We start from the raw sequence: 18,675 nt of genomic DNA, 5'->3' as shown, positions 1-18,675 counted from the left end.
CATGTTTTTTGAGTGTTTTGTATGTGTGCGCGCGCCCGTTGCTGTTTTGCGTGTGCGCGCGTGCTTGTATGCGGGTCTCTATGTGCTTGCGCGTGCGGTCGTTCGTGCGTGTTTTGTGAGCGCTTTGTATGTGCGCGCGTGCCTGTTGTGCGAGTGCTTTGCATGTGTGCGTGCGCGCGCGCGCGTTGCTGCTTTACGAGCGTTTTGCTTGTGCGCGCGTGCGTGCGTTCGTGCGTGTTTTCTGAGTACTTTGCGTGTGTTCGTGCGCGCGCGCGCGTACGTGTTTTGTGAGCGCTTTGCGAGTGCGCGTGCTTGTGTGTGTGTGTGTGTGTATTGAATAAAGTCGGTAGTTTTACACGCAATAAACATCTTCAAAATTGGTGCAGTGCCTGTCCCCGCCCTGAAAACCGAGTTTGGTGTCGAGCAACCCTGGAAGCCACCCTGGTTTATATAGAGGCGCCGGAAGACCAGTGGAAGGTGTAAGTTTCCTCATTTTCCCCTCCTATACCCTGATGAATCCACTACCTTCATTGTTATTGTGAAATAAACGTTTCATCAACAGCATAAATACATGAATCAGAAATCCGGATAGTGTGTTTCACGATTACACTAATTTCGATCGTGAAACGTGTACCTTAGGTTAGCCCACATTTCCTTGAAATAGGCCACTGCTTATGAGGCGGCGGCGGGCGAAATGCTGCCGCCCTTTTCGCCCGCACAAAAAATGTTTTGCCTACAAATGCAAAAACGCCCGTGTCTCGTGCATTGGGGGCACGTTGAAAAACCTCTAGGGGTCAGGATAATCCAGAGTCACCCGCTATCCCGTGCCCCTTAATCAAATTGTCGTTTTGACACGTAACACTCCCGAATTCAAGGAGACAACTGCTTAAATTGTGAATAGCTGGTTATTTGCGATATTCCGCATATAGCAATTGGTTTAAGCAGCTTTTAATGAAGATATGAAGTGCTAAGATTTAGGTCTCTCTGGGGTGGTTCGCATGCCCTTCGAAAATTGTCCCCTATAGCCCAATTATAATTCGTAAAAATGGAATTTATAAGGCATGCCCTCGGACTCGAGAATGTGTTTGATTGAGCTGTAGGTTTAATTGAGAAGGCTGCAGTGAGTCCAATAAATTTTTTTATGCTTTCTCAGTAGGAGTGTCAAAGTGTAAAAAAAAAGCGTTTGTGTGTGTAAATTGTTGAAAGCGAGTCATGTGGTGCAGGTATGCGTGTGTGTGTAAGACTTCGCTCCTCGAAAGGGCAGGACTTGAGTAAAGTGACTTGTTGACACTTTTCACTTTTCAATGTGGTGAACAACACTTTTCAATGTTGTGAACAAGCTTTAAATAATGGATGTGAGACCTGCAAGGAGTTACGACATTCTAATGCATTTATTGCATTTATTGCATTTACCACTGAGTTGCCACTGAATTGTATCACTCTCTGGTGCTGTTTGGCCAGAAATGACAAGGAAACACAATAATTAATCAAATTTGCTTCATTCACACTATTTGTAGTCAACATAGTAGCACAAGTCACTAGTGTGATCGAGTATATATTTGCAATGTGGCACTAAGACTATTCATTACATTCAACTTAGCCGCTTTCATAGCTGGTAATAAACTTAGAGAGCACTAAAAGAAAGATTAAACAATAGAAATACTGCTGGCACAGCACTGGCAACAGTGTGTGAGCAGACAAGCGTATATGTGTGTGGAAATTTCAATGCAATGAACTTTCACTGCAACATCTGTGGTAAGAGGCTTTTTTTTCTCAGTAAGCTGTACCGAGTCCATACTTTGATTTTTCTCATACCAAGCAAAATCAGCTTTATTGCCAGTGATCTTGTCTCTCGTTATGGTAACATTTGTTTATGTGGAACTTAAAATGTCATTTCTTGCAGGGCATCCAGATGACTGCCTCACAATTCGCAGCCTTTGTGCTCTTCATCAGAAACCCATCAGGGGCAAGCCACTTATGTTTGCCTTCAGACAAGACAACATTGTAAGTAGATATAGGCGTGTAGTCGAATATTCTGAAACAAGTTTCCAGTTAATACTGTGAGGCTCCTTTGATAGCCTTAGGTTGATATTTTGTGCAGTTGTGTGTGTGCAGTTTTTAGATATTGCCGATGGCACAGTGCACATTGCAGATATGACGACTATGAAGAATATACTTGCAATTTCATCATTGCTTTTCATAATGAAGTTTTTCTTTTGTGCAAGGATATTCACAGATTGGGGCATTTCAGCATCATAATCTGTATTGGGCATTCAGTGCTCATTTTAAGTTACCCTCCTCCTACCAATTTATTTGCGGGAAAAGACTATTTGTTTACCCTTGGCAATGCGCTTCTTATTTGCTCATTGCGTCAAACACCTGTACCTTTAATTATCACATAATTATCACAACCTCAAAATTTCGGCTGTTATTGTTTTCAAAACAGTATCAAAATCAAAATGTGCTTGATTGCTATCAAGCCTGCAAGGGAATTCAAGAAATTGCAAGAAACCATGGCTTCTTATGGTAGTTAAAAACCTCTTTTCAGCAAACCATGTGCCTATTTCGTTTACTGAGCTGCTCATGAAATTCGCAAGCATGCTTGATTTAACACAGTCGTTACAAGAGAAGAGAAAAAAAAGATTAACAGGAGCACTTTTCACGTGGATGCAATGCTTTTGGATATTCTCCAGGTGGCAAAATGTACATTTAGGAGCTAGAGTGACCTTGAATCAGAGAGGGTGGGGCGGGGAGCCAATTTGCAGCCATTGTGATTCATGCATGTAGTGACAGCACCGGATGAGCAATTGTTGTGGCACTGCGGTCTAGTAAATAAGTCAGCACTTAAGTAAACTCCCCCACAGTGAGTGGGAAACGTAGGATATTTTGTCCAATAAAGATGGTGCTTTTAGGAGACAGCAGGAAATTTTAGGCTCTAGCTGAGCAGCTACAATATGAAGGAACACGTAAATTGTGAGAAGCCCACATAAACTGAGTAGAAGGACATACATCACTGTTCAGAGCATGAAGTAGAAATTCGGAGCATCAGGAAGGATTGTAAGTATAAATAAGGGAATAGTACTTGTCAGCGTATTGCCGAGCTAACAAGGGCAAAAAATAGTTGGCAAGACGTTCTATATTTTACAGGGAAATGTGCTGAAACACTGATTCTTACTCAGTCAGTAAAGAAATATACAAAAATAAGTAAATATAACTACGTATACAGAAAAGGCCTTATAGACTGCAGTGGAGAGTTGGACATTGTTGGGCTAGATGCATTCGTCTCTTGCTCACTAGATTATCGTACCTGCTCATCGCCTTTCGCTCCGCAACAGTCACTCTAAAGCTGTAACCCACCACCTGCGCGCACTACTGCACACCTCAACTCATTTTTCATTCGAACAGCGAATGACTGGAATCATCTGCCCACCGACGCTGCGCACCACTCCGACCCGTGCCACTTCAAGTCATTCATGGAAGAACTCGTACAAATGTAACCCACCCCTCATGTAATACCCATACCAGGGGCATTTGAGGTATCAATAAATAAATAAATAAATAAATAAAGTACTGCTTTGCTACTGTAATGCAGGGCAGGTGAGAATGCAGTTGGGGGTTTCGTCATTTTCGTCTGTTGTGCACTCTCTCTGCACAATAGTGCTCTTCGTCTCGGAGTGTATAAGTGTTGCATTCAAAACAATTCTCATGCCTTGAGCACAGGAGTCTTATTGTGTCTTCTCCCATGAAGTCGTCTGCTGCAGTGCTTCTGAAGTGTAATGCACAACTACATTGCAGATTTTATATTGTGAGTTTTATATTGCGGTCACATCCATGCTCCCGGAGAAATGCCCATTGCTGAGAGATGTCTTTGGTAGTGTCTTTACATTTTATGTTCTTATTTTTCCATAGTGAAAAGGCTACTGTATATTCATTTTTGCTTCTATGCCATTTTGTATTCACGATGACTTAGTGATCGCGGTTTCTAAATTTGAAAACTGGAAATTTTGCCCAATTAAGCTGTGCCTTGTATTCGGTCACAATAATTAGGGGTGATGTTTTCAGAAGCTTGATGCCTTATCAAATTCCCCGCAGTGTATAGGATCGTAATGAAATGTAGTCAACTCTCATGATTCTGTTGTTATTTCGCTAATGCAGGAAGTAGGATTCCAGCACAGTCATCTCCTGCACTTATGGTCAAGATGCTCGGACAATAGAGTCTCTCTTCCTTGTGGTTAACCGTGAAAATTATTCTCGCTTTTATGAAAGCTAAAGGTGATTTCCTGCATAAATTACAATTTTGCAGCTCAAATGTATACACTTTATTCTATTTTGAATCAACTAATATATGCTGTTTAATACTTTTATACTGTTTGATACAATTATTTGTTGTTAGAATATTAAGCATGATGTTTAACATTTATTTATGCATGACTGGCTGATGCATGATGGCCTGTGTTTAAAAATGTGAACTCACACATTTGAAGCTTCATTCAGTAACCAGAGTATGGCTGATTTAATAAACATTATTTGCTCATTTATGTACTCATGTGCTACAAGCCCTGATCTTCCATTATCCCACCAAGTACAAATAATTTAGAAATTGGCAATGTATATTAACTTCATCCGCATGTGGCCAGTAGAGTACCTCATTGAACAGTGGTTTGTTTTTATAAGACCCCCATTGATACGTCACTTTGCACCTAAACAGTAATAAATGTGGCATATTTAGGTTTTTGTCTTGCAGTAGAAAAAAACATTTTCAAGCAACATATTTTATAACAGGCTATGCAGTGCCTTCGCACTACAAACATAAAAAAAACAGAATTATAATTGGAAAATCTGCTACACAGCATTTTTAGCTCAGAGAACTCTATTTACATTTGAAAAAAAAATGATTTAGGTGGGAAAAAATTTTTCTTGCTCAAGGAACCTTGTTGAGGAGCGAAAATTAATCTTGATGCTCCTGGATCATACCTTATTTAAAGCAAGTTCATGTGTTAAACATACGTTGTTTCAGTATATCAAAAATGTGGGCCAGTCAAGCTTTATATCGACTTTCCAAATCAGCTTTTCACAATGATTTGCCATGACATTGGTGTACAAAATAACAGGTGTGTTTCTTGTGTGCTCGCTCTACATTTCATGTACTTCCCTAATTGACTTTTCAATATATATATTTTTTTTCAAGGCCACCAAAACTAGAATTTTTGTACCCCAAATTTAATATTGAAAATTTATTCCTTTTTATTTACACCCGAATGATCCCCCAGTGCTTCGCCCACTCATCATCATTCACTTGGTGAATATGCAGCGATTTTTTTTTGCAAACTCCGCTTTGTAGAAGCGAATGTATATCTTGGAGGCTATGTTCACTTGTTTACCGTAGTGTGGCGCTGCCGCAGTGTGACGGCCATACCCGGTAAAATTACTGGATATTTATTTATTTATTAATTTATTTAGATACCCTAAGGGCCCACAGGGGCATTACATAGGGGGAACATAAAGCAGAACACAATTTTCACAAATGAAGGAGCATCGCAGGTGGTAAATACAGCACTTTGGGGTACAGCAAGTCGTGAGACATATTAACGAGGTAAATATTCTTACAAACTTCACACTCAACAAAGCAAGAACAAAATAGCGAAAGAGAATAAGTGCTCTGGGAGAGAAAAATGTTACTCAAAGTGCTACGACTGTAAATACGTCAGTAATGCTGAATGAAATATGTTATATTGAGCTGGGCCCACTGTGCCACGTTTTGTGGGCATGAGTGCGCAAGACGGTAATTTAATCATATTTTGTAAGTGCCTGGACAAAATGTGGTCCCTGTCCTGTGCATTAATGACGAAACGTCTGGACTCCTGTAATGTATTATTTCACCGTATGTGTCGTGTGGGACGCCAGTGTCTAGAGTGTACTACAGAACGCATCCGAGCTACCTTTGTTCTCGCCTGTCCGGGTTCTCTCGTGAAAAACGTGGTACTGTGGCTTCGAATCATGGTGTGTGGAGGAATTTTTTAAAAGTTGTGCTTTCGTTTGCTGGAGTTCATCGGCAATAGATGGCTTGCACGGACGTCATTGTAGCCGCCACATTCGTGCACCGACACGAAGATAAGCTAGGTCCGTAACGTCACGTGAAAGTTTTCAATAAGATGGATTGGATTGAAGTGCTCGTAGTCGCCATGTTGATGCACTGACACGGTGATAAGGTGCGTGCGTGCCCAGGCGGCACGTCAGCTCGGACCAACGTTCGATACGTATTGGCACTTCCTGGCCGAGTGATGGCCTAAGGTTAACAGCGTGGTTCCAATATGGGCTGGGCCATTCTAATTCCTGGCCGAATGATGGCCTAAGATTAACAGTGTGGCGCGAATATAGGCTGTACCATTCTGATAGAGATCCAACGCTGGCCCGCATTACACATTCAGTAAACAATATTAGCTCGTCCATTCAACAAGGCGGGAATTATTGGACCAACTTTCATGTGGACTTGCCAACATGAGTTACCAAGTTGGCTATCTTTGGGCTACATTGGTCCGTAATAAGCCATTTTACGCCTTATCAATTTTTAATACTTTCTGGTACGACTTGCTAAGGTTAAATAGCATGTTTGAAAGACTAATGCACTGATCACAGGCACACTGCGCAGGAACCAGAAATACGTGTGCAAGCTGTGACCCCTTCAACAGAGCTCATACCACGTTGGTTAATTAATTAGTTCGCTTGACGATACTACTTTCGTTGAGATTTAATAACAGCTTCGCTGATATGCTTATCTGTCACGGGGCACGGGCTGATCGATTTGCTGTGACAGACCGCGGGTTGTTCACAGCAGGGCACGGGTATATACTGGCGCCTGCCGCTTAAGCGTGCTTCACACGTGATAATTAGGCAATGGTTTGTGAATGACCTTATGATAAAAATTAATTACGAGGAACGTATGCTTGCATTACAGTCAGAGGATTACGTAGTACAGTAATCGCAAGTGGCTCCATGTATGGGCGGTTGCCGAGTGCTTGAAGCGTGTACATGAGCACTCAAAATTTGTTTCGCGTCACTTTGGGCAGAAGCAAACAAAAAACAGTGCGACCTTGCAATGTTCGCTAGAATGCTATGCTTCCAAGCTTTCGCACGACAGCCGATGGAATAGCAAATTTGGTGCTTTTCTTGGCGCCGTCGGCAGAAAAGGCACTCGACTCGATCATTGCTGTCGACGGCATGCGATGCAATGTCTTTCTTATCAAATCGGACCTTAAAGAGACGTTTAAGCGTGACTGAATCTGTAAACCCAAAAACTGATGAAAAAAATATATATATATATTACTACATAAAATGCACCACTGGCTGCTTCGTCTAAGTGGTCGTGTGCGTGGGGTGCGGATATCTTATCGCCATTCTCGGCAAGACGCGTGTTCGAATCCCCTCCTCTTTACCTTTTTTTTCCTTTTCTTTTTTTTTAAGTTGCTTATTAATGCGCGGTTACCGTTTGTAATTCCATGCCTTTTCACCCCGATTAATCTGTGGTTATTGGGAGAAATGCCGCTGAAGTGCTAGCATTTCTGGGGGACTTCCGAAGAAAACAATTAAATTGTGGGGTTTTACGTGCCAAAACCACGATCTGATTATGAAGCACGCCGTAGTGGGGGACTCCGGAAATTTGGACAACCTGGGGTTCTTTAACGTGCACTGGTGTTTTCGCATTTCGCCCCCATCGAAATGGGCCGCCGTGGCCGGGATTCGATCCCGCGATCGGGGACTTCCGAGACAAGCTCACAAAAGTGTGGATGGATGGGTGGATAAGGCTGCACCCTTTAAATCGGGCGGCGGCACACGCAACCTAGCCGTGACTAGTAAGTTATTTTGTACTTAGCGGAGGGTGAGCTTGCAGTATAGGCCGCCCCCTGTCTTAGGCGACTATATAGCAGCATTGGTGAAGTGAGGTTGAGGCTAATGTGCCTGGATTAAAACATGTTAGAAGTTTCTATGGCAACAAATCATATAACACGAAACATACACATACTCACGTGTCATCACAGACTTTTGAATTCATCATTAAAAAAATGCCACAGTCATCCATTACACTGTGCACAATAATAACAGCTCATACGAGTGACCAAATGCTGTGCATAAAAAGATTTCATTCATGGGGTTTGATGTCCCTAAGCAACAGGCGTGTATGCATGTAGCTGTGATAAATGGTGTGGTGGAAGAAAATGGATTCATTTTGACCTCCTGGGAGTCCAACATGCAGCCAAAGTGCATTATACACAAGCATTATTTTGCATTTTGCCCACATTCATTATATTGTGGCCACTGCTGGTAGGATCGAGTAGTATTTTCAGTGTTATCCATACAGAAAGGCAATGTAAACTTCCATGGCAATTATATGTCACAAGGCCTCTTTCCTGAATGTTGCGCCAGCTGACACATATGTAGTCACAACTCTGAACCCTCAAAACGCTTGTCCCTTGTCTACTCTTTCTTTCGTGCCATGTCTGCTTTTTTTTGGGGGGGGGGAGGTTCTTAAATCATGTTTCATATGCACCAACTAGGCTTCTAAATGCCCTTTTATGTGAACTACAGTTTATTAAAAAGCTTGTTGTTTCTTTGTGTGGTGTTCATCTTTAGCACTGCAAACAGCTTAAAATCTGCAAAACTAATGACAACTGGAAAGTTCGTGTGGTAACCTGATGAAATGGCACACACATTTCAAATAAACTTTATTTATAGTCACTGCATTATCTGTTTCTTCTTTTGTGTTTGTCTTCAGTGCTGTTTCATCATATGTTTATTACCACACCAAACCATTAGCTGTTCCTACTTATGTATACATTCTAAACTGTTTACAGTGTAGAAGTTATGTGTGAGAATCCTGGTACCAGTTGCTTGAAGGAAGTGCAGTAGGTGTTTGCAATTAATATACACTTTGTGGTAGTGATTGTAACTAGACCTAAGAAATGCAAGCCCAATTAGGTGCCTATTGCATTCACTCTAACCAAATCGTCATTATCTCCCATGCCAATGCACACAGGAAAATTCTCATGTTTCTGGTGTCTGTTTTCATAACCATGTACTCACCTCAGATAAGGCTCAACTGTAACAGCAATTTTACACTTTACATTATAGGTGTGCTAAAGGGGACTACCAAGTTAGGCTGTATTCGTAAATTATGCACTGCAATAGCAAAACGGACCCTGTTAACAAAAGAGGCAGCTTGGCAAGTCCGAGAAGAAACAAAATTGGAAGACGAGTGGTAGTGCTGCGGTGAAGTTCTATAGCACCAGGCTCACTGTGATGTCTTCAATTTTGACAAGACCTACTCGGGTCTACTTGTTTATCTGGTCAAGAATGACTTCATTCTAAAGAAGCGAAAAAATAACCTTAGGAACTTTTAAGTACTTCCCCTGTCTTAACACATCCTGAATATGAGGGAACACACTGAAATCTTTCATACTACCACATTGATGCACCAATACGACATTAAAAAAGAAAAAAAACATTTGGCCTTTATATTCTGCAGTAAAAGTCAACCTAAGTCAGTCTAAGATAACTTAGTTTCGCTCTTTAGTGTCCCTATGCTACATATACTGAAAGGCAGTGGTTAAGCTGTTGCTTCATTCATAAGGGGCATCATGTCGAAGATGACATGTGCATGACAACTATAAGGACATGCCATGACGCATCACAGATACAGTAATTGTGCCATCTCTCATCTTCCATGGCACAGCTTGAGATAATGTAAAATTGAGTGTGGATTAATGTGGTGCTTCCATTGTGCTAATGCACACCAAAAGGCTGCTCCAGTGACAATGTGCATGCTGCATGCATAGATGCAGATTTGTATACTGTGTTCACGCTAGCTTTCCACATGTGTGGAAGCAGCAAGGGCTGCTGCCATTAAGATGTGAGGCTTAGATAGGCAAGGTGCTGAATGATGACCAACCTGCTCTATTATGTAGTCACTGTCAGGCTTAGCCCCAAATATGTTGCAATCTAGGCAGAACTACATTGCTGCACCTCACTGCAGCTCATTTTTGAAGCATTAATCACGTTGTTATTAATGTCTTGAAAGAGTGCTGCATTCACTCAAATGAATAGAGGTGTCAGCAAGGAATTTGTTGCCGGGAAGCTGATGGGCATTTCAGTAGTGCCACTGATGTGGTGGCACAGTGACTGTGAAAAAAAAATGAGATGGGCAGCAATATGCACGTCAAGGTGATCACAACAGAGAAGAATAAACAACGAAATATCTAATATTTGTGCATTTTTGCACAAGAAAGTAGAGAAGGGGCCCAATGTGAATCGACGGTTTTCAGCACACAGCAAGCTTGATGGCTTCTGTAGCCATATTGCAAACCAATTCAAGGGTGGCTACATGACAAAATATGTCACAGGGTTCACATGCCACAGAAATAATTTGCAGAGCCCTTTTACATGTGGCAGGGTTTACGTTCATTGATCAGTGCATCAATGATAGAATCCGTGAACGTTGCTTTTGCTGCCCATGGGTACACAGGTGGCCATTTATTCTTTCATTGTTGTGAATGCAGCTATACCTCCAGTTTTTATGATGTGCATGAGATGGGAAAGGCATGTACAACTCTTGAAAGTGAGCTTCTGGAAATGTACTAATTAAGAAACACAGCTCCTGACATGCAAGCATGACATCTGTTTTTCTCACTGATAAAGAACGCAGACATTTAGAATAACCTATGAACCTTGTTAATGTGAGATGTGGCTGCAGGGATCACTCACATACAAAACATTTAGTTGCGATATATCTTTTGAATAACCCCAGAAAGCCTAAAACCCATTTTGCTAAAACAAAACAAAAAACAAACAAATAATAAAGAAAAGATTAAAAAACAACTTAACCTTTGTCACCTAGAAAGTACATTTGTATCCTCCCCCCAACTGAAAAAAAGTTTTTATAACTTAGTAATTAACTATAAATTGACTATCTGAGCTACCTGCAATTTAAGCTATGGTTCAGTGTTTCGAAGACACTAGCGTGAATTTCGCAAACTTTCCCACCCTTACATCAGCATTTTGAGCTACCGAACTCTTGTGTGTAAAAAATGCCATGTTGGGCATTGTGAAGATAAACTAATATCTCCAAGTCTAACTCTTGTTCTGTCACTTGTTTTGCTTCTGTCCTCCTGGATTTTATGCTGGTTATTTTTTTTTCTTTTATTCAAACAAAACTCGCAGCGCCATTGGCATTATTGCGAGGGGCATAATACAGAATAAAACAAATCGACAGAGTTTTGGCTCACAGCCTCAGCCGGTAACAAATTCCACTCCGATATGGTCCTCGGAAAGAAAGAAAACTTAAAAAGGTTAGTCGTGGGGGCATACTCCCGAACCTTGACCACATGGTCTCTTCGGGTGGATAAGTAATATGGAGGACGCAGATATGACGAGGCCTTGATTCAGTTTGATTATTATATATAGCGTAAAAAAAGCTTGAGGCGAAGATTTTTGCGGCGTTTGCTTAGAGGAGTCCATCCTAGATTTCTTTTTCATTCCGTTGCACTATCAAACCGATTGTACCGCCCCAGGACATACCTTGCAGCACTAGACTGTATGCATTCCAACGATTTAATTCGTACAGAATGGGATTGCACAGAATGGGATCTGTTCTAAAACAAAGCAGCTCTATTTAAAGCATGCCAATTACAGAAATGAATTGAGAATACATTTGAGTCAGTTTTGAGAATATATTAAGCTAGCACAAACAGGGCACTTATCACTGGAAAACACCAGAATGGGTGGCGCTTGTTCTCTTGAGACCGAAATGATGCAATCGTGCTGCTGCATGAACTTTGGGAAATGTCACCCTGTTTTCAATGTGCTGCCCTTTTTGGTTGCATCGCTCGCACGCATAATAGCCAGTGTGGCCAACAATACATTTGACGTAGCTCCTTGCAGGAGCATCGCAAACCATGGCTCCAATGCTCACCCGAACATGAGCACCTCCTATGCTTAACCCCTCAGAGGTTAGGTCGGAGACTTCTTGCACATATGGCTCTAGGTAATCCTGCAGACATAGCGTCTTCCCTGCACCACAGTACACACTGACAAGAAATGGCGGTGATGCCTCCACATTTTTATGCGGCACAAAATGGACCAAAAGGCAAGCTGGCTACTTTTGTAAAGAGGGACTCCGTCAATGTTGCCTTGTAGCTTCAGTTCACTTGGAACTACTTGCCCCGGCTGCAACACTTGACGAATTCCTTCTGCAAGGCCAAAGTGCACAAATGAACCATTTTGCTCCACCTGAGCTTTGCGCTCAGTTTTCAAAACTGTCCTAGCATCTTTTGGAAGGTCAGAGATGCCTCTTCGCCGGCAGAAATCGAGGACATCGTTAATGCATGCATGCATCATATTATGTTTGGAAGCAATTACAGCAAGCTCTTCACTTGCAGACAGTTGTTCGGAAAGTACATGAGAGAGCGTTAGACTACAAGTGAAGGCTATTCCCTCATCTGGCCCAGTGAAGCTGTCTGAAGCGAGAAAGTCATCAGACTCATCACTTGAATCGCTACCTTGGGGACCTCCTTTGTCACTTGAGCTGCTATCAGTCGCTGAGCTCACATGAGGACGTACCCGCACTATCTGATTGGCATTCTACAAAAGGAGCTTCTTGTCTACAGACGTCGTCAACAAAGGCTTCACTTCTCGAACGCTCGTTCAACCGTTTGAACGGAGGCTCACCACCGTCATCCATGGAAATTGAACTTCACGATTGTCTGCTGGTTCCCGGCTTCGGAGGCGAAAGTCGCTCTACACGAGAACTGTCGGCAGAGGTGAAGCTTGCAGCTTCGTCGTTGGACAAGGAAGGCCAACAAGCTGCGCGAGTCCTAGCTCATTCATTATCTTGTTGTATTCCTTTCTTACGACTCGACATTTCCTCCACTTGGAGGGCATGATGAGCGAGAGGGATGAGTCAGATGCCGAAACCGCAATGCTGTAGCCCGTGCCGAAAAACGCAAGACGACGGCGAGGCGAAAGCGTGGACAGCAGCAGTGCAGTGGGGCAGTCAGTCACAGCAAGGAGCAGCCGACCTGCCAACGCATGAGCCGAATTGAATCGAACCATGGAGGAAGAAAATTTTTTCCTGGAGGAAGAAAATTTTTTCCTGAAGGAAGAAAATTTCTTCCTCCATGAAGGAAGTTTTTATTGCGATAGCAATTATATGGACACTTCAAGCAGATTTCTGCCGTCGTCGGCGTGAGGTTCCGTATAAAGTCCAAGGGCGATAAAATCTTGCAACCGGGCGCAAGGGGAACTGGCGACGCAATCTTCCACGCGAAAGTAGCAAAGCGGGAAGGAAGCGCGGAAGGGAGGGGGGGGGGGGGAGGCGGCTTCTCCTCTGCCAACAAATGCGTTCATGTAATCTGCGCTTGGTTCTTTATTATGTTTGCGCCGGTACGGGCTGCCGGTGTTGTCTCGCGCACCGTATCTTGCAAGCGACCTCCAAACGGCTCTGACCTTTGTATGCTGTGCATTCGGCCGCTCAGTTTTCCTTTGAAGCGATAAACCGCACGAACCTTCGCTCGCTCGCTGCGGCAGCTGCGCTTGCTGCCAGCGTTTTGACAGTGGTTGTCTGCGGTCATCGAGTGTGATTTATTCATGTGTGCTTGTGCGCGCTGACACCACGCTTGTTAATTCAGTTAGTAGTGAATGTGTCCAACTTTATGCAGCCGATAAAGCTACTATCCCTACTCCGAATAGCTCTCTGCTAATTCGCTATCGCCATCGATGCTTCGCCTTTCGGGCGAAACTGCGACATTTTTTTTCCGTTCTTCCATGAAGCGAACGGATTTTTTAAAGGCCCGTTCGATTCGCCTGCACCACTGTGAACCAGTTCGCGCACCGATTCACGAAAAGCGCGGCACACGAAACAAATGCCGAAGTGCTGACCCGGTGCAGGTGTGTGTTTTGTCCGACCAATGTGCACGGCTTGCGTTAAATAGGTCTTGAGCTGCTGGTGTAATCGGCTTCGGAGACGTTAATATACCCGCGCTTGCCTAGACACGGCAGATAGCCGTAAGCTGGGTTTTAACGGCGCTTGTGCATGTGTGCTGTGTCGTCTGCTGCGCTGCTGCTTCGCACCTGTACCACAGTCTATTAGAATATAAGGTATGTGTACATTCTAGGACACTGTACCTGCACGACTGCACAAAGTCGGCACCGACAGTAGAAAGGGCGCAGCAAAATCGCGAACCAGCCCTGCACCTTTCCTGTATATTTTGAAACGAACGGCGGATTTCTCATAGGGTGTTCAAAGGCGCCATTGCTGCACCGCTGAAACGAATGAGCTGTTAATACAGGTGAATAGAACGTGTCAAAGCTACGTTCGATTCACCTACACCACCTGCAAACCGTAGCGAAGCAGCCACTAGTACACTCTACAGCCACGGAAAGCCGGATTGCGGATCGAATTAATACAAACATTAGTATACATTTTTTTTCGTTTTTGTCATTCAATGATTCTGGTGCGACCCACGCGACTTGAACGCGCTTCCCGGTATGCTTGTTTTTATTGCGTATCATCCGCCGTAATTAATTAAATAATAATGTACTTTTGCACTGGCGATTCGAGAGGTGACTCAAAAACGTCGGTTCCTCGATTTCCTCTCTCTCCTTTCGTCCTGGAATTTGCGCCATCGCCATCGACGACAGCCTTGCCTTGTGCGCAACGTGGTAACCGAGGAGACTGAAGTCAACGTGTGCGTGAGTATGCATTTTTTAATACGAGAGTTTTCTTGTCGTGATTGTACCTTATGTGCATTCTCATCTACGGGTCAACGTCGTGTGCGAGTATTTGCGTAGTTAATGGCGCGTGCCAAATATGCAGCGAGCGCACGTGTGGCTAGGCCGATCGGTCGCGTACTACGTGCGCTCGAGATGAGTTCAATCATGCGCGCATGTTATATACTCCGGAATGGCATTGACTAGACCGCTTTTTTTGATGCACAGAAAGAAGCTGGGCGTAGATTTCATGCACGACTTGCGCGATATAGCTACACTATAGGTCTTGAATGAGGTCTGTCGGGGATCTATGCGCGTGTTACCCGGCCACAAGCACTTCATCTCCTGCATCGTTTAGGGCAGCGGAGTCTACACGCAACCGTGCCGGCCAGGAAATAAATTAGCCGTTTTCGCGAGAAATTCCGACGTCACTGCTGCGGTGGTGCCAAACAAAGCCATGTGGATTCTATGCGAACATTAAAGCACCTGAAAAATAATCTAAGAGACTTCTTTAGTGCTCGGCGTGGTCTAATGGCTCCCTGTTCGTCCAGTACGAGTGGTGCGTGTTAGTGCCACAATATGAGATCATGTAACACTTCGCTTCAGCCACGTGTTGTTCACAACTTAGCCTAAACTTTCACCGCCTTCCGCTAGCTTTGCTCTCCATGGGAGACGAGCTTAATTGTACCTCGTGCAAAAGGATACATGCTCTAATGAAACCGCCGATTTCGCATGCTTGCACAGAAAGCTCCAGCCTTATGCAGTGGATCGACCACATGAATCAAACGGCGCATGTAAATAGCGGAGCGCTTGTGGCACACGTGGATCTTTAGCAAACCTCTAAAACAGATTCGGTGCATAGAAAAAAACTTCTCAATTGCAGCGTGCCCCGTACTAGACGCGGAGACTAGGCGCAGAATGGCTCCTTATACGCGCGGCGATTCTGATGTCATGCCAGCTTCCTTAGGCAGAAATTATGAGATAATGTGCAGCAGTCAACACGCTTCTCGGCAAGTCATGAGGTGGTTTACGTCAGTAGTAATAGTTCTGCACCTAACTTTTGCACCAATTGCTTATTCGTGACAGTCGCGTTTCCACACAGACGATTTTTGTTCTTCGTGAGACTGAAATTTCATTACATATACAAAATTCATGGGTGTTAAGTTTCATTAAGTAGCTGGTCAGGGAGGTTTGCCGCATGTTGCCTGCTCCTGGAACATGTGGCAAACCTCCCTGACCAGCTGCTTTCTACAGCAGGCAGCGACACAAGTTTATGCTAGTGCTCTCGTTGCAGCAGGTCACATCCCCACAAGTGAAGGCAGATTCTCACTTTTTTTTTTCTAAAAGCACCAGGCAATTAACTGTGGTAAGTGTCATACTCAACGAAGGCGACCCCAAAATGTAATCGTTCTGCAAAATTTGAGCAAGAACAGTGCAGTGATGAGTGCAAAACCTTTTTTCGAACAGGTGCAGCGAAATTATTCAGCACCCTGTAGAAGTTTGACGTACATATCACGGCTAACCTTATGCTCAGCTGTCTTAACTGACTGTTGAACTTGTACCTTGAACTCGTATATACCAAGTAAATCAAAAGAGTAGTATTGTCATCTCATTCAAACAGTTTAAGTTCAAGATTATGAGTTTATGAGGGCAGGTAACTGCAATGCATTGTTGCAGCCCTTTCACTGTCTCATGGCTGTATCAAGTGCTCATATGCTAATGTACCAATTACTGTACCACGCTTTCCTTTTGTTTTGACCTAATATTGTGTCGCATTAATACGGTTCTTTTTTCTCGTATTATTGCAACAGCTAACATTGGATAAGTAGGAATGACATTGTGTTGTACCTAATCCTTGTACCTGTGACCACTACCCTCTGTAACAAAAAAACCCTGATGGTATAGTGTCCCAGCTGTTATGTAACAAGCTTTAAAAATACACAGATAATTTTACACAAATAAAACGAAGTGCATGTTATTCAGAGTCCAGTTGAGAAATGGCCAGTAATTTATTAGCCCTTGGCACCTAATTAGTTATAGCTAACGCTTTTAATTTAGTCATCTATCTGTTAGGGTGCTGATCAGGAAGTTGTATGATATATTAGAGTGACATGCGTCTAGCAAGGTCCACATCATGTTTTTTTTTTCTCGTGGAGAGAAGCCTGCAAGTATGAAAACTGCCATGCGTCAATGCACTCGTGTGCAAAAGGTTGCTGTGCCATCCAACAGTCTCAGCGGGGAAAGTTAACTGTCCTTTCTGGGGTTTTACGTGCCAAAACCAGTTCCGAGGAGCTGTTGGGGAGCTGTTGGTGCATTGTGTAAAGAATATTTATGTTATTGTCAATGACAGGGCCAGCTTGCCTACCCACTAAGACAGTTTCAGGGCCCTGCAATTCCATGCACATGATCTTTTTCAAATTTCATGGGGTGGGGGGGTTCATTACCGGAAAAAATAAGCACACAATGTTTTCCTCACTGGAAACGGTTTGTTTTGGTGTCACTTATGATGCTGATCTCCCAAATTAACATCTTGACAATTAGAACAAATAAAAAGTTGGCTCATTGCTTTGCTACTTGGATGACGTGCATCATGAATACTAGCACTTTTTCAACCAAACTCCAAAGAACATGCACTTTGTTTTGTTTGTGTAGACTTAACAGTAATTTACTGATGCAGAAGTACTTTTCTCTTTAGTGTCCCTTTAAGACCACGGTGGTCAGGACCAACACAGTTCGTTTGCCTCCCCCCCCCCTTTTTTTCTTTAAAGTTTGTGTATGATGCACTCTGGTATAGCTGTTGAAAATGTCGCAATTATTATTGACATGCACCATTGTTGCACATACAGGAAAGTAATCAAGCCTTCGCTGTTTATTATTATGCATAATTTTTCCCCGCCTAGCTTGCAATGCCTACATCTGTAAAATTAGCAATAGCTTGAATATTAACCGCACTCTTGCCATTTTATGGCTGATATCTTGCAGTTGTAAACCTGCCTTAGAAGGTTGCATAGTTTGTTAAACATCTAACTTTAAAAGCTGTGCATCAAGAGGCTTGCACCTTTTGGCCAGTTTGAATGTTGCCATCCCAAGTTATACCAAATGCAATCTGCGTTTCTGTATTGAAAGGGGTTTGTAATAATAAATGATTCATTGTTTATTGAGATTTGCAGGTGCTTGACTGTCTCCCATATGTCATAACATTGACTGTTGGTGGCGGTGGGTGCAACTGAATACTTGCAAAGAATATAAAAACAATGACAAACTAATTCTTTAGTGGCATTCTACAGTTCCTGAGTTATGTTAACTTGTACCACTGATACTTTGACGTCATCAAAGCTGTGCCAGCTTGTTCACAATGTCTGCGCAGTTTGCTTTGGGCATTCACAGAGGTCACAAATATCTTATTCGTGACATTTGTCCGTTGAATGTAGCCTGCACAGCTTAACAGGTTGCTTGTCGTTCTAGTGTCTATTATAATCTGTTTTGAATATTTTTACATTGTTCAAAGGCACTTATGACAAGGCAAAGAGGAGGGCCAAGAAGGCGGAATGCGAGTTGGCTGTGGACACCACGGAGCTGTCGGGTAATTGCTAGTGTTTTTTGTTTTTTTATGCTCATGCTTATGTGAAAGGGGAAGGCAAACTTGGAGCATGGTTACATTTACAGAGCAGTCGCTCTGCCAACTGGGCTGACCAGGAAGCTAGAGGTGACAGCTTCAGGATAAAGTGGCAAGTCGAAGTGCATGCAAAAGTTTTTTTCTGGAAAAGCTGCCGGTTTGAGGGGTTGAGTCTTATAAAAGATGCGACTTATAGACCAGAAAATATGGTACTCCCCATTAGGACACAATAGAATGGTTCCACCTCTCCTTCTATTGCTGGAGGTACCCTTGAAAGTCTTTAAATACCTATGAATTTTTTT

At 43.1% G+C, this 18,675-nt stretch overlaps 1 protein-coding gene and 1 long non-coding RNA gene across 4 annotated transcripts in view; one reads left to right on the top strand and one right to left on the bottom strand.

Moving 5' to 3' along the window:
- LOC119453808 (uncharacterized) overlaps nt 1-18,675 on the bottom strand; it is a 117,416-nt gene that overhangs the window by 79,668 nt on the left and 19,073 nt on the right. The gene's annotated exons all lie outside the window — the stretch shown is intronic.
- Nucleotides 14,644-18,675, top strand: part of LOC125946073 (uncharacterized) — a 17,119-nt gene continuing 13,087 nt past the window's right edge. The window contains exons 1-2 of one of the 2 annotated variants that reach the window (XR_007467386.1): nt 14,669-14,739; nt 18,266-18,340. This is a non-coding gene — a long non-coding RNA (uncharacterized LOC125946073). Of the gene's footprint in view, nt 14,740-18,265; nt 18,341-18,675 lie in introns of both variants that reach the window. The other variant, XR_007467385.1, reaches the window with a different exon arrangement.

The sequence above is a fragment of the Dermacentor silvarum genome, chromosome 5 (assembly GCF_013339745.2).
Source record: "Dermacentor silvarum isolate Dsil-2018 chromosome 5, BIME_Dsil_1.4, whole genome shotgun sequence".
Taxonomy (NCBI): Eukaryota; Metazoa; Arthropoda; class Arachnida; order Ixodida; family Ixodidae; genus Dermacentor; species Dermacentor silvarum.
The sequence above is the reverse complement of the archived record's forward strand: the minus strand, read 5'-3'. Positions and strand labels throughout refer to the sequence as shown.